Consider the following 16,907-nt stretch of genomic DNA (forward strand, 5'->3'; position numbering starts at 1 on the left):
AAACGCGAGCACTTTCAGACATAGAACCGTAGTGTTAGAAGAGACCCCAAGGGTTATCTACTCTAAAGCTGTGTCTGCACTACCGCCTATGTTGGCATAATTTATGTTACTTGGGGGTGTGAATAAACCATCCCCTGGAGCGACATAAGTTACAGCGACATAAGCACTCGTGTGCACAGCGCTTCTCCCATGCTCGCAGAGGTGGTATTTTCATGCCGACGGGAGAGCTCTCTCCCTTCAGCGTAGACCGTCTTCACCAGCCACGCTGCAGTGGCACAGCAGCATCGGTATTGGTACGGCTGCGCCGCTGCCCTGGAGACACGGCCTAACCCCCAGCATGTCGGCTGTCCTGCTACTCCAGCACCTGCCCCTGTGGAGTCGGGACCCAGCCATATTGTTTGCAATGCTAATAAAACATCTGAGCACAATAGAACTCATTCTTTCAGGGTGACTTTAAAGGAAGGGGACTGGCAAAGAGATGCCTGTGGACGCTTTGCTGAGAGGTCTAGATCCATGCTGCACTGTGGACCAATTACAAGCGAAACATTTTCTTTAACGGTAATTCCCCTTTGCAAGTATTTAAGGAGGTAAGCCGGTATCTGGGCAGGAACTTATGCTGCGTCCCATTCTGCGAGGCACTGCGCTCACCCCTAGTAAAAGACAGGCCCCGTGCCAAAGCATTGACAGTGTCAGGAGACAGGACAGAGAGAGGATGGCAGAAGGGAAGTAGTAGCAGCCCCATGTTACAGGTGGGGCCTGAGGAGCAGAGAGGGGAAATGACTTGCCCAAAGTCAGACTTTCTGGCAGCGCTGGGAAACTGAACCCAGATTCCCTAAGTCCTGCTCCAGTGACTTAACCCCACTTTCTCCTCGCTCACGTGACACCTGATAACTGTTTACAAATACATGAGGGCTGGGCCCAGTCCTGCAGCCCTTATTCTCGGCAGGTCATGGGAGTTTTGCTCAAAGTTTTGTTTAAGGACTGCAGCATTTGGCTCATGGTTTGTCAGCGTTTTGTTAAGGGTTGGCCAGGGGCGGCTCTAGGGATTTTGCCGCCCCAAGCACAGCAGGCAGGCTGCCTCCAGCGGTTTGCCTGTGCAGGGTCCGCTGGTCCCGGACCCTCCTCAGGCACGCCTGCAGGAGGTCCACCGAAGCCACGGGACCAGCGGACCCTCCGCAGGCAAACCGCCGGAGGCAGCCTGCCTGCCGCCCTCGCGGCCCCGGCAGAGCGCCCCCCGCGGCTTGTGGCCCCAGGCTCGCGCTTGGCGTGCTGGGGCCTGGAGCCACCCCTGGGGTTGGCACCCTGGAAGTTTTATAATAAAGGGGGTAGATGGGCTTCAGTGAAAGGAATGAGATGCCTCTTTTGGGAACTGAAACAAGCCCCAGCAACTCATTTCACACGAGTCAGTGAAAGGAGATGGGCCTGACTCCCCACTGGCCTGTCCCAGTGCAGGGGAGGTAGAAACACTCCCAATGTGACTCGTGACCCACCCCGCACTGGTGCGAATGATGACACGAGGTGTAGGGCAGCGGTGAAGCAGGCACAACAAGTGGCATTAGCTCTTGTGGATTGGGATTCTTTTCTGAATAGGCTTTTATTCGGCACTCATCATCCTAGTCTCTGAGCAGCTTCCAGTCGTGCATTAAGCATCTGTCACACATTTGTTCTCTCATCCTCTTCCCAAGAGGAGAAGCATGTGCAGTGGAGTGTCTTGTGTTGGTAGGTGTGTGGTGTGGGTTTTTTTTTAATTGAAACCAGTAAGGGAGCTAGCAGTGAAAGGCTCTGTGCCCATATTCAGCCTCCTGAGCCGTTCTGCCCGCCCAGTAGAGTCTGTTTCTTTGTTAAAAGTAAAATGTCAACAAGCTGCCAATGAATGAATCTGTAGCTTGATAAGCAGATAGTAACTCAGCAAAAAGAACTTTGTCTTGGTGATTTAAAATAAATCTAATAAATCTTTAATGTTCAAATAACCATCACTAACTCTATCAAATTTGCTCTCAGGCAGCATGCACGGGGCAAATATTTGCTTTCTTTGCAGAAAACGGGCTATATATTTCAACTTGTGAATGAAAATACAGGTGCGGTTTCTAGACTGGCTGACTCGTATTCTTTTCCCACCAAAGACTACACTTGTCTTAATTTCCTCTCAATTACGCTCAGGCATTAACTAATACTGACTAACTACAGCCCAAAATAATTATTGCTATCTGTTCCCTTTGTAAATATAACTCCAGCACTGAGCTAGAAGAATAATGGCATATTTACAGAAGGCAGCTAATTAAACTGAGCTTCAATTGCTTTCAGTTTGCCAGAAGGAGCCATTTTCACAGCAAAAAATGTGTGCAAGCCTGCATGCTTACCAGGAACAACTCGGTACAACATAATTCAGGGTTCCCAAGACAAAAATTCAGTTCAAGACAAATTTACACTGGCAATAAAAATCTCATTAAGAAAGATATGAAGATTTCTCTACTACATCACGACAGTTAAAAGAGGTTATCATTTTTTCAGTTTATTTAAGGAACAGTATATATTTCATTGTTCCATAGCAGCTGTAATTGCAAGTGTCTTTCAAACACTCCTTGCAGTAATGCGTTTGTCTTATTACCGTACCTTCCGAACCCAGCCTCTTGATGTATCTTCATTAGCAGAGCACTAGATGCTGGATTTTCAGCATTTATTTCAGTTTTCCCCATTTTCTAAATGCACCTTTCTGCATCATGAAATTTGTCCCTCTGCCCCGACTGCTCGTACAGCTGGTGAGTTCCGCTGCAGTCATGATCTGGCCTCTAATGCTTAAGCTTCCCTTGTGTTTTGCAGATTTTTTTACCTGGGTTCATTCATGGTGATTACAAAAGTGGTGTTCCTTTGGCAAATCAACGCTCGGAAGAGCAGTTCTTGTGCAGCGCACGTGCTGCCAGGCCCCAGGCTTTCTCTGTCTTGCAAAAACAAAAATAAGGGGGTTGCCTCTGCGTCGTTCTTTCTCCATAACAACGAATGCCTGTTCCTTACTCCAGTGCTGTGAGAGAATCCGGCGCAAAGAGTGTTATTTACCAGAGCTTCTCCTTTGCAACAGATCGCTGCGTTTCTGGATGCGAAGCCGTCCACCCTCATGTAATTCCTGAATTTGTTTTTATCTATCCGAAGTAATGATTTGGCAGGCAGCGGCACTTCTTCCATGTTTAATTAATTCCTTTAATTTTGTGGTAAATGAGAATAATGGGGGCTTAATTTTGCTATTTATGTAAAACTGATTGGCAATTATGGAGAGCACAGGAGCTTTGGCTTTACAAACCAAAATGAAGTGACCTCTTCATCAGGAGGACTTGGCATGTCTCATTCATTCATTGTGCGAAAGCCGAAATGGCATGGAAGCAGATGTTACTAAGCTGCAGTTAGGTTACATGAAGTCAAAATATGAAAATGGATTGGATTATATTTTTTTAATTGAATGTAAATTAGCACTAGGAATGTCCTACAAGGTGCAGTACAGAAAGTGTTCCTATCAGCGCTAACTTGGACGCTAAGTCCCTCTACCTTAATGATCAACACAGTATAACTCTCATGCCCTTGTGTAGCCCAGCAGGAGGCAGAAAAGTCTTAGAAAGAAGCAGAGAGGAGCAACCGCTCTGTGGCTGAGGCACTGAACTGGCACTTCCCCCCCTATAAAATGAGGTGAGGATAACACAACTGTTCTCCCACCCTGTGGCTGGCTTGTCTGTGTACCGTGTAAGTGCCTCGGGCCAGGGATCATCTCTTATCGTGGCATAGACAGTGTGTAGCGCTGTGGGGCCCTGAGCTTGGCGGGGGCCTCGGGTACTGCTAGTCAATAGCAATAACCAGTGACGGTCGGCTGCATGCCGCTGCTCTTGGTCATCTCCGGTGTTGAGGGATGTCAGGGGAAAGTGATGCTGCGACCTTGAACTTGCTGTGCTGTATGCAGTGCCTAGCAGGGTTGCCAGGCTGCCGCTCTCTGGTGCAGGCATGGCAGACGAGTAGGGTGAAGGGTTATTCCACTGGGAGGAATATTCAGTCTCCAGTCTGTGAGCCTGGTAGAAAATGCGCGGCGTGTGGCAGGGGACGTGGATCTGAGGATGCATTGGTTTAAGTGTGATTCTCAGAAAGCAAACAAGGACCTTAGCAGAACCTGGTGGCCATGTAGTAGTGGTCTAGTTAACGTAAGGCAGCCTGATCTACAGATTATATATTATGTTAATTACTTAAGAATTCCCAGTTATCACTGTGGGGGTTGACAGGTTCTTGTCCCAAGATTAGCCCCAGTATTGTTGAAATGACTGTATAGTTGGGAACCCCGACGTGCATGGTTGCAACACTCACACTACAGGAACGCCTCTGTTTACAAATAGTGTATTAATATATTTAGCACAGTCACAAACACTCCAGCTCAGTAAGGGAAACAGAAATCATGCAAAATGTCCAGCAGAACATTCATGTACCCACAGCACCTCTTGCAGAACAACCTGAAATGTTAGCCATTGTCTTCCTCATCACTGTCACCTTCCTCAGCACCCCTGGTAGCCATCGTTCCAGCACTTCCCAAGGGCTACATTTCTCTCTCCTCCTGCCCACAGGCTGGCATGCAACTTGTAGAATACATTATGCTGACACTGCTGTGTCTAATGCATATTCAGTAGGGGATTCTGCCTCTTCCTTATTTGTATTTCTTCACCTTACTAACTCTGGAGTGTCCTCCTATAGGTTAGTGCTTCAGTTATCTCAACTTATTATCATATACGTTAATTCGTTGCCATGGCCCTCTTGTGGTCAGTCATCTGCGGAGGTTGCCTCATGTTCCTGTGGTTGGTAGGTGTCATTATGGTACATTCCAACAAAATCCCCCGCTGCACATTCTATTTACAGTTCCCAAAACGTAGGGGTGACTGTTGGGTCATTTATCTGTGCCAAAGTGTGTAGGCCTCAAGCCTTATGTTAACTGCTGAAGCTAATGTCTTACAGGATACGGTCCTGTGGGTTCCTTGCATTGCTGCTGAATCTAATAAAGGCAGAATACAATGAAGACAAGCTAGCCCTACGGGCCACAGTTGGGCTGGCCTCCTCTGTATTCCCCACCCCACTCATGGGTCTGAACCTTGTACTTTTATATGCCACACTCACTTGGGCTCTGCAGCTTCCAGCCCTGCATGAGCCGGTGTTTTAATCACACGGGACTCTAGTTTGAATGAAAAAAAAAGCCTCTCTCAGCCTCCTTCAGAAATGACAAGATGCATTTGTGGAGAGGAGGCTGAATGAGGCCCGGCTAAATAAGGCTTCTTTGAGTTTAGCTTCAAAATAGAATTTCAAAGGCAACCACTTGCAAATTTTCTACATCTTTTCGTCTTAATGTTGAAACCCCCTTGCATTCCCCTAGTGGCAATGTTCAGCCGCCCTTGAAATTATTTCCAGTGTACATCTTAAGTTTCAAAAGAAGGAAGGATGGGGAAAAAACAATCTCAATTCTCCTCAGTGCTGCTGCATCAATACTTGGCTGAGCTGTCTAATGCTAAGCACACTGGAGCGGAGCTATCGGTGTGCTAGCTAACGAGAGGATTAGCTATGCCTGCGGATGGGCAGGCATAATTTAAGCAAGAGGGCAAATGTTTAGAAAAGTCAAACTTGCCCTCCAGGGAAGGCTTTGCTGCTCTCATGTCTCCCTCTCAGGAGCTTCCATTGCACAAACAGCAGCTGGGAAACAAAGGAAAGGCAAGTGTCTGTCTGGGACTTGACGTTTATTTTGCACTGAGTCAGTGCCACCTTGCTCAGATTTTTGTTACTAATACTAGTAAATGTCACCATAATCCTGACCTGCCAAAGCATGTCCTCAGGAGAGCCAATTCAAACAATAAAAGCTGACTATCCTCTACACACTCAACAGATAGCACTGTTGAAAGAGAGCCTGGGAGCAGGAAGGTGAGGGGTAATGAGCATACAGCAAATGGCTTTGAAGCTAAAAAAATAACAATTTAGCAATATCTTTAAGGGGGAAATGGACTGAGACATTTCTGGTGAGGTGGGCATGGAACGTATCCTATGGCACCATGCCCAAAGGCTGTTAGCCAGCTGATCTAAGGTGCAGTGGTGGGTTTCCTAACAGCGTATGGAAGACGACTGCAAGGACTCCTCATATTCATAGATTTTAAGGCCAGAAAGCACCATTACAGTGATCTCATCTGACCGCCTGCAACGAGTCGTACTGAAAGGCGAAATGTCAGGCTGGAGGGAGGTTACTAGTGGAGTTCTTCAGGGATCGGTTTTGGGATCAATCTTATTTAATCTTTTTATTACTGATCTTGGCACAAAAAGTGGGAATGTGCTAATAAAGTTTGTGGATGACACAAAGCTGGGAGGTATTGCCAATACAGAGAAGAACTGGGATATCATACAGGAAGATCTGGATGACCTTGTAAACTGGAGTAATAGTAATAAGATGAAATTTAATAGTGAAAAGTGCAAGATCATGCATTTCGTGATTAAAAACAAGAATTATTGTTATAAGCTGGGGACGCATCAGTTAGAAGTAACAGAGGAAGAGAAGGACCTCGGAGTATTGGTTGATCACAGGATCATTATGAGCCGCCAATGTGATATGGCCGTGAAAAAAGCTAATGCAGTCTTGGGATGCATCAGGCGAGGTATTTCCAGTAGAGATAAGGAGATCTTAGTACTGTTATACAAGGCACTGGTGAGACCTCATCTGGAATACTGTGTGCAGTTCTGGTCTCCCATGTTTAAGAAGGATGAATTCAAACTGGAACAGGTACAGAGAAGGGCTACTAGGATGATCCGAGGAATGGAAAACCTGACTTATGAAAGGACACTCAAAGAGCTTGGCTTGTTTAGCCTAACCAAAAGAAGGCTGAGGGGAGATATGATTGCTCTCTACAAATATATCAGTGGAATAAATACCAGGGAGGGAGAGGAATTATTTAAGCTCAGTACCAATGTGGACACAAGAACAAATGGATATAAACTGGCCATCAGGAAGTTTAGACTTGAAATTAGACAAAGGTTTCTAGCCATCAGAGGAGTGAAGTTCTGGAACAGCCTTCCAAGTGGAGCAGTGGGGGCAAAAGACATATCTGGCTTCAAGACTAAGCTTGATAAGCTTATGGAGGGGATGGTATGATGAGATTGGTCTTTGACTATTAGCGGTAAATATGCCCAATGGCTTGTGATGGGGTGTTAGATGGGGTGGGATCTGAGTTACTACAGAGAATTCTTTCCTGGGTGTCTGGCTGGTGAGTCTTGCCCACATGCTCATGGTTTAGCTGATCACCATATTTGGGGTTGGGAAGAAATTTTCCTCTGGGACAGATTGGCAGAAGCCCTGAGGGTTTTTCACCTTCCTCTGCAGTGTGGGGCACGGGTCACTTGCTGGAAGATTCTCTGCACCTTGAAGTCTTTAAACAAGGACTTCAAGGCTTTGACGTTTTGAGGACTTTAATGGCTCAGACACAGGTTTGATACAGGAGTGGGTGAGTGAGATTCTGTGGCCTGCATTGTGCAGGAGGTCAGACTAGATGATCGTAATGGTCCCTTCTGACCTTAAAGTCTATGATTCTATGAGAACATCACCCTGTAGTTCTGTAGATATGCAGCCTTGATTTAAAGACCTCAGGTGATCGAGACTACCATATTAATAGATAACTCACCCCAGCCACACTAACTGGCATTAATATTGCTATCCTCCTTTAATTCTCTACTGAAGTTGTCCCAGGCCAGTCTTTCTGTGACTTTGCATGGGACCAGTGTCAGGCTAAGCAGTCTGTAGTTAGCTGGGTCATACGATTTTCCCTTTATAAATTATTGGTATGACATTAACATTTTCCCTGTCTTTTGGCTCTTCCCCAGTGTTCAAGGTTTGATTAAAAATTCACATCAGTGGTTCAGAGCACTCCTCAGGCAATTCTTTTCATACTCTTGAGTGCGAGTTATTCAATCCTGCACATTTAAAAATGTTTAACTTTTAATCATTGCTATTTAACATCTTACCTCATTACTGAGGGAGTAGAAAGTAGTTCCTCACCATTGTAAGATATGAATAAATCATCCTGCTTTCTAACTACAGAAGAGAAAGGTTTGAATTCTTCTGTCTCTTCTACAGCGTGATTGACAATTTTATCTTTCTTATCTAGTAGTGGATGTATACCATTGCTAGGATTTAATTTATTTGTGATATATTTAAATACTTCCTTCTTGTTTTCCTTAACTCCAGGCCATTTATTGAGACCTTGTGTCTTTTCTTGCTGCTGATTTGAACTAATTTCCATCGATTTTTCCATTTGTTATCTATGGTTTTTACCTTTCATTGCTGCTTTCACCTCCATTGTTAACCAGGACATTTTTTTTTTAATTCAAATAAGTCATCTTTTGTGATTGCAGAGTGGTGGTGGCTTTATCATTTTAGCATCTAATAAAATTCCCAATTATCACTCACATGTTTGTTTAAATTTCTCCTCTGCTCAATTTCACTCTGCCTGTTTGCAGCTCTGGGAAACTGGCCTTCTTCAAGCATCCACCTGTCTCTATTACTGGCCAGAGCTATGTTCTGTTTGCACAGACATAACAAATGAAATTAGGTCATGAACTCTTGCACCTCAGCACCCGTCAGTATTTAGTTCTGTGAACAATTTGTCTTTATACATCGGAATGAGATCTAACCTAGAATTACCCTGCGCTCATTACAATAGTTTTTGCTGTTACAAAGTTATCTATTTTGATGAACTCCAGGGATAGTTTCCAATGGCAGCACGAGGCCTCCACCTGGTATCACAATGTTTCTTTCTGTACCTCATAGATAGATGGAGGTAGGTCAGTGAGAAGGGGGATCACAGAGGATTTCTCCAATGTACTGAGGTCCTCCACCAATGTGCTCTTTAAAAATAAACAAGCTTATAATCAAGCTGCGAGTTTGGCTGTAACAGGATCCCAGCAGTTCACATCCCCAAGCAGAATGACTGCTGCCTTCTGCACAAGCTGTAAGCCAGGAAGGAGCCCTGCCCAGGAGGATTTGCAGTGATGGTTCCTGATGAGCTGGAGGGGCAGGTGCTGGAGATGTAAGATCAGCACCAGCTGACTAAGGGGGCTTACTGTGGAAAGGGTCGGTCTGATGGGATACCCAAAATCTTTGCCTACCTCCCTGTCTGTGCGGTGACCCCCCCCACAACAAATGTTGGCAGGAAGGGCCAAGAACTGGGGGGACCACAACTAATAGTTTGTAGGGAACCTGCAGCTCCCCCAGTCTAACGGTTTGGAGAGATCATCCCCAGACCAATCTGTCTGAGAGATTCAGAAGATACCACTAAAGCTTATTGGTGGGGGTTTTACATGCAGCTGCCTTTGGCATAGCACCTGATGGGGAGCCGCTGATTTTTACAATGGGAGGTTCCAACCCCCTCCATTGCAGCAGCCACAACACAGCAAATCTTGTAGCCAGCCATAGTGATAAAAAAACCCACGTTGTGATTGAAGAACCGAATCATGCGATGAGGCAACCTGGATTTAATCCGAAAGAGATTGATCAACTTCAGATGTTCAGCCCTATGAACACAGAGAAAAAATTGCAAGTACCAGCTAAAAGTGATTGAAACTAATTAGGACTCCAGCTCTGTGGGAAGTTATAGAAAACCACCAACAATGTCTTTCTATAAATTAGCTGATGATTAACGCTACCTTTTTGCTCATTCATAATTCCTGACTCCCGACTGTGAAACCTTCACTCGAGGAGTTCTATGAACAATACAATTTCCCTCATTACTATGAACAAGTAAGATATCCTCTACCTCTTACTGTCAGCTGTTCATATACTTATCTGCTGTAGCTTAGCATTTTACAAGCATGGGCTGGATAAGCTGGTAATATTATTTTTCCTTTCACAGTTAATTTTTTTCTGTAAAATAATTCTTCCTGTGCCTGCAAAACCCCCACACCAGTATCATTTGTGTTGCACACAGGTAAAAGCAGAAGAGTATTTTTCCCAGTTAGACACAGAAATCTGTCCACGTGATGCCCCTGCCTATCTTTATTTTGTAGCAGCTCGGTTGTGGTCCGTTTAGAATTAGATTACGACTGATCAGTCCCTGCATTCTAACTACTTCCCACAACGCTCCACTCACTGATGTAAACAATAAAGCTGAGGTGACTGGAAAGCCTAAGGGATCAATTCCAAATATCACCTTGTAATAAAAACCGTAGTTCCTTAATTTTTTGTATTGATTCTGTACTCACTCTCCTCTAATGTGGCTTTGATGATAAAACTTGGTGACTGACAATGCCCTCTGCCTACCTGATTTCAATAGCAGTACCCAGGAAGGAATTGTGTTTTGCTTCAGCAGCAATTTTGCTCTAGTCCGTTCGCAGGATCTCTCTTATGTGCAGGAATTTACCATGTGTCTTTTTCCCTTTGAAATTTATCATCCATCTTTCTGGGGCTCCATCCTGCATGTTGGGCTGCTGGAACAATTTGTATAGTGCTGAGAGCCATTGAACCAAATTGTAACCCCTATATATGCTGGAAACCACTTCAAGCCAGAGGCTGCGGCAGCAGCACCCCTACTTCCAGCACCTGTGCCTGCAGGCATGAAGTCAATAAGATTCTTGTTGCTGATTTTCCCTGATTGCAGGATTGGGGCCCTTAAAGGGAACTGGAAATATTTAGGAATCTCTGTGTACGTCATTTATATGTATGCTGTAGATAGACACAATCACGTTTTTTTTCAAATGCAATTTCCAGTATGTTGGTTGCATGGTATACAACAGTTAAATACAACACACATGCTGGTGCACCAGCATGTGGGTGGAATTTAGTTAACTAACACTTAGCATCATCTACCATTCACAGCCAGGAATTTCAAAGGAGCCTAAGGGATTTAGGCATCCAAATACTATTGAAATTCAAAGGGCGTTGGACACCTAACTCCTTTGGAAATCCCAGCCTGCATGTTCAAAGTGCTGTGTGATCATTAATTATATACTGTAAACCTCTTGTCTTCAACCCTAGACTGGAAACCTCATGACCATGGGCTTTCTCAGCTCTCATCTCCTGCTGCTAGCTAGACCAGGAGTAGTGTGAACTGAGTCTTTACAAAATAATGAAATTTAACTGGAAGTTCATCATCCCCTGTTACAGGTACCTTGCGGTGTCAATCCACAAAGGCTATGAGTCTGTTTCAACTCCAGTTAAAGAGTCTTGGCTTTTTCACTGAAGCTGTACTAGCTCATGCTTTCAGCTCCGAGGTTCCTGGTTCAGTCTCCAGTGCGTTAGCCAGGATGGCGGCTGTCACACACACACTTCAGAACCATACCAAGACTTGGTTCATGTTAAGTTCCAGATTTGGGAAACATTCAGGGAATCACATTTTCCACAATAGCTCTCCCATCTCTGTTACCAACAGCATTTCATGGCCTGGTACATCTATTAGACTTGAATGGACCCAACCGTAAACATTTTTGGCTCATGTGTCCACTCAAAATGATCCAACTCACAATCTGCTGCCCTAGAGCTGTTTACAAAATGTGAGAAAATCACAAAGTGCTCACTGGGAACAGCAAAAGAGGCTAAAACCGTTGACTAAATGACTTTCTGAGCGTTTTTGACAGTATAGCAGCAAACTAGACATTGTGATGCAGGTTTAGAAGCCTTTCTCCTTGGCACTAGCTATGTCTTTATTGAACAACAACACAAACCTGCACAATTGACAAAGTGTGAAAAGATGATTGCTAACACAGTGACTGTTTATATTGAACCAAGGGCTGGTTTTGCCAGAATCAAATGCAGATTGAAAGAGCTAAAAAAGCAATTAAGATCCCAAGCTGCGCTGAAATGGGCATGGACAGACCCCGACCCTAGGCAGAACTGTATTGTTATGAGGAGCGATCCATGAGAGAACAAGGGTCTGTTTGCCCTGTTCTTACTGCAGGATCAAGCCTAAATGTGCTTTAAGGTCTAAGCTTGATCAGCAGATGCTAGGAAAATACAGAGCTGGAACAAAAATATCGCACACAACAGACCCTGTCATATCTGGAGGAGCCTAAGAGTCTAGCATCTTTGTCCCAGTTCAGGGCAGCTGCACCTATATTCACCGTCCGTGGTCCAGCGAGGGCACCTATTCTAAGCTCCTGCCTCCTCAGCCATCACCTCTCTTGGGCAGAGGCCCATGTCTCTCTTCCTCCTGACCAGGGTATCGCCAGGCTGCTCGGTTCCTTGCCTACACCGTAAGCTCCCCAGCAAGTCAGATGGTTTAGGCAGGTCTGCTTTTTGTGCTTTCTCCTCAGAGCCTAGAAAGAGTGTAACTGCTTCATTAGATGGTACCACACAGCTTTGCTAAGCAAGCCCATTTATTAAGAGAAAAGCATTCCAGAGAACACATTAGAACACTACAGAACTTTTATACATGGCAATAAGCTTACCAGAGTACCTCCCCCAGCTCCAACAAGGGCTCTGGTAGGAGTCAGTCCTTCAACCTCACACAGGGCTTTTTCTGTGGTTACAGAACAAGAACTCTTGGGCATAAGTTAGCCTTTCCCGTGTACAGCCTGGGGCTTTGAGCTGTGTAGGCAATCTGCAGACCCCTTCTCTCTTCAAGGCATAACTTCGAAAGTTTGGAAACCCCTTCACTATGTGTCTGGCTCATTGTTTAAAATAGTCCTTTGATGGTCAGAACATGTCCTAGAGTTTACACCAGCCACGCTCCCCCTTCCCCCACAGAGACGTTCCATACAATCCCCCAGTGACAAAACTATGCATTGATCATGCAGTGGACTTCAACTCTCTTTCAAGAGAATTCACAAAGATATTGCAGGAAGCTGCCATCTCGGTCACAGCCCTGACTTCCTGTACAGTGCTGTGTGTGATGCAGATTATTACATTCCACTGAACCTCCACACGATGGTACGAGAGGGTTCTCAGCCAGAATGCTGAACTTTCTGTTGGCTGAAGTCAGGCAGGGATATAATTTTGAATGTAATGCTGTAATAATAGCAACTGTACTTGTAAGAGAGCGCCATTAGTTAGGAGCTCATTAAAGTGCTGGCTCTGAAAAGATTTTTCTTGCCTAATATCCTCTTCCATCACTGTGTCAAGCCTGGGACCTAGTTAAGAAAAGAGCTGCATGCTATTAACACTCCTTTAATTATCTTCTTATACTTGTAGGGGCTGCTGGATTAAGAACGTTCACCCTTGAGCTACCAAACTCTGGGCCTTTTGTCTCCTGTTCCCACCCAGGCCTCCACGTAAACTGCTGAACAGCTCCAAGTCCTGACCCAGCCTCTGATTCCCTTGAACCCGACGGGGGTTGTGTTCAGCACATTCAGGCCCAGCTCCACAGGGAGGCATTGGTGCCGCCTGCCAGGAATGGCCTTCCAGCCATTTTCTGTATACCCGGAACAGGCTCCTTCCTCCAAGGAGCCAGGCTGGTCTGATCTCCTTTGAAAGCACACATCTTTCGCTAGTTTTCCTCAATTAACCCACCCAACCCTACTTTCCTGCTCCACCCCCGAGCCCCACGTTGTTATGTTTCAAGTTAGTTACAAACAATAAGCTACTGGCTCTGAAGGTTACAGTGTAACATTTTTATTTGATAAAAGCCAGAACCATAACATATAAGAACCCCAAATCTGAGGGACAAAGCCAGGCTGTTCTCTAAAACAAAGAAACATGATTCACCATTTAAATAAATCTCCCCCTTAATTAAGTTAGGCAATTTTGATTATATTCCTCTAATGTCCACTACCTTTCTGTTCTCATCACAGTCTGATGGCACTCCAGGAAGCAGTGTTCAATTATAATTGACGTAAGCCATAATTCAGAGCCAAATTATAAGGTATAAAGCTATCTGATCATTGAGGAATAGAATAGATTTGCACACTAGTGTCATTTGGATTGATTAGCAGTGTTTCCAGGGTCTTAATAAAGGTGAGAAAAGGCTGAATTCCAAAGGCATTTTTAAAATACAGATACACTATTCTGGTACACAGATTTCAGCCGTAACACTTTTGTGGATTGGTTACTCGCTTGGATTCCAATTCTAAACCTGGACCTTCTCTCATTTCTGGAACAGGGGACTTTAGGTATGATTTTATTTAGTGATTTTATTAAATCTCTTTTTTGCATGACATAAATGCTTGAAACCTTGATATATTAGTGCAGGGGTTGGCAACCTTTCAGCAATGGTGTGCCGAGTCTTCATTTATTCACTCTAATTTAAGGTTTCGCGTGCCGGTAATACATTTTAACGTTTTAGAAGGTCGGTCTCTATAAGTCTATAAACTATTGTTGTATGTAAAGTAAACAAGTTTTTTAAAATGTTTAAAAAGCTTCATTTAAAATTCAATTAAAATGCAGATCTTATCAGTTTAGTGCAGTGGCTCTTAACCTGGGGTGCACGCACCCCCTGGGGCAGGGCTGGTGCAAGGATATTTTGTGCCCTAGGCAAAACTTCCACCTTGCGGCCCCTCCCTCCCCCCGCACGTCGGTTCATTGAGGGGCAAATCCCAACTAGCCTTTATAGACCCCAGGGGCCAGCTGTGCCCAGGGGCTGCTCCCCAGACCAGGTTCCCCCCTCCCCACCCCACCCCACCCCACCAGCCCCTGCCCAAGTCCACTCACTGCAGCAGCTCGGCAGGGAGGAGCCACCTTCCGGAGGCACCGGAGAGCCGCAGTGTCCTGCTAGATGATCACGCTGGTCCCTTCAGGCCTTGGAACCTATGGCAGGGGAGGGGATTGAGCCCTGCTCTCCCCACACACAGGTTACTGCCCTGAGAGCTGCACCATCCTTCCTTGTTCTTCCAGATGCCTGGTGGACAGTCCCTCCCAGTCAGGCTTTCACAGATCCTCTCCCCTTCCATGTGCACGTATGTGACATCCCTGTGGCAGCGGCAGCCAGTGCTCACATGGGAAAGCAGCACTGGGAAAGCATTTCAGGTCGTTTTCACATTTTGAATGTGATTTAGCAGCTGGAAACAAGGAGGTAGAGGCAGCGTCACGTGACCAGCCTGCTCTGTCCAGCAGGTGCTCCATGCACAGCTCTGTGTCAAGCCTGGGGAGCCAGGTGTAGGGCCAGGGCCGGGTGCTGGAGGGAAGAGGGAAGGAAGCATTCCACCAAGGCCCTACAGTAGTGGAAGAGCTGCTCCCGCACCCCTGAGCTTTCAGTAACCCCCCTGCTGCTCCGGGGCCTGCTGGGGTTGCAACGTTAGGTTCACTGACTCCACCTCTGCTGTGCAGAGAGGTGCCAGGGACCCCGGTGGGGCAATGCATTGCACCATGCAGAGGCTACAGATCTACTGCAGAGCTCCCTCAGCGACAGCTCTTGATCCTCCACAGCCAGGGATGAGAAAGAAGGAGGCAGAATTGTCAAAATTCAGTGACTGGTTCCCCCGCCACCATTGTCTGACTTGCTCTTTGGGGCAGGGACTAGCTTCCCTCTGTGCCTGCACAGCGCCTGGCACGACAAGGCCGGGAGCTCAACTGTGGCCTCTAGGTGCTACTGTAATATTATAAATAAATAACGATCAGTTGTAAAACATCATTTGGACCCTGTCCTGGCACTCTCTGACCAAAGGGAAGATTTATTGCTGATGGATAGTTTGATGTGGTGATGTCTTAAGGGCATTTCTGCTCAGCTTTACCTGTCTCTCTCTAAGTGCTGAGATACGAAGGTGCGTCTTTATGCAAGTCAATAAACAGTAACAACAGGTTGCTTGCAAAGGTTTGTTTGTTTCTCACATGCCATCTTCCTTCATTGACAACTGGCAGAAAAGTCCAGGGGATTGGCAGGGTTTTTGTCACGCAGTCTGTCGTTACAGGAACAGAGCAACTCGAAATTTGCATTTCTGTTTGAAAATGCTGGACCTAATATTATTACAGGTAACAGCTAAGATGACCATAACTGCACGAGATTACGCTGCCTCGCATTATCCTTTGACTGCACAGTTCAGGTGTGCCCTCTTGCTCTGGTAGGCAACTTGCAATAACCCCATCCTGGGTGTAACATGATCTCCCCCCCCCCAGTCTGATTCAGCTCTGCTACCTGTTACCTTGCACGTAGGAGCTAGTAAACCAGTGCACCTGCCAAGTACCTGGAGTCGAGATGCAGAGATGCTGGGGTTTACTAGGTTTAATACTGCCTTGTGTGGCTGCATGAGTGCGCCATATGTTCTGGCTGTAAATATGTAGCTCGAGCAGACTGGCTGGACTGTCTACAATGAACTGCCATGGGACAAGGCAAAGGTGTCCCATTAGCACAGCATCTACATGAAGACAATAGCTGGCGGCACATCGGTGGGATGTGGCAGAAAACATGGTTGATTTCTCTTTGTTCAGATGCACACCAGAGCAAACCTCAAAAGAGCTGAATGTTCAGAAGAATGGATCTTATCAATGCTGATAATCTTGCCCCGCAATAATGCAGTGGATTATACAGCGATTGGCTGTTGAGGGGACGCTGACCTTAATCTCCCTTTACTTTGGTTTTCTCTCCTATCAGTTAATAAAGGGGAAAGTGCAACATGTGCCACAGGTGATTAGGCCGCCTGGGTGCCCTCTGCGGATGGCTGATACAGCAATCAGAGACACTCCTAAAATAATTAACAGACACAAGTAAAGTGGTGCATAGAGCTAGGCTGGAGGAAGGAGACTCTCCCTGCATTCCCGAATGCACTGTTTAAATGTAAGTAGAACTTATTAAGAGTCCACTTGGCTGTTAACGACTCCTCAGCCATCACTCATAGTTTAGAATCACTATTAACAGGGGGAAGAGATTATTTTAGGCTACTTTGAGACACCATAGATACACACAGCAGGCTTTCCACCCTCCTTAAACTTGTACATCACTGTCCTGTGATGTGACAAGTACAATGCTGAAAATACAGAAGAGTTGGCACATAAAATGCAA

The sequence above is a fragment of the Mauremys mutica genome, chromosome 7 (assembly GCF_020497125.1).
Source record: "Mauremys mutica isolate MM-2020 ecotype Southern chromosome 7, ASM2049712v1, whole genome shotgun sequence".
Taxonomy (NCBI): domain Eukaryota; kingdom Metazoa; phylum Chordata; order Testudines; family Geoemydidae; genus Mauremys; species Mauremys mutica.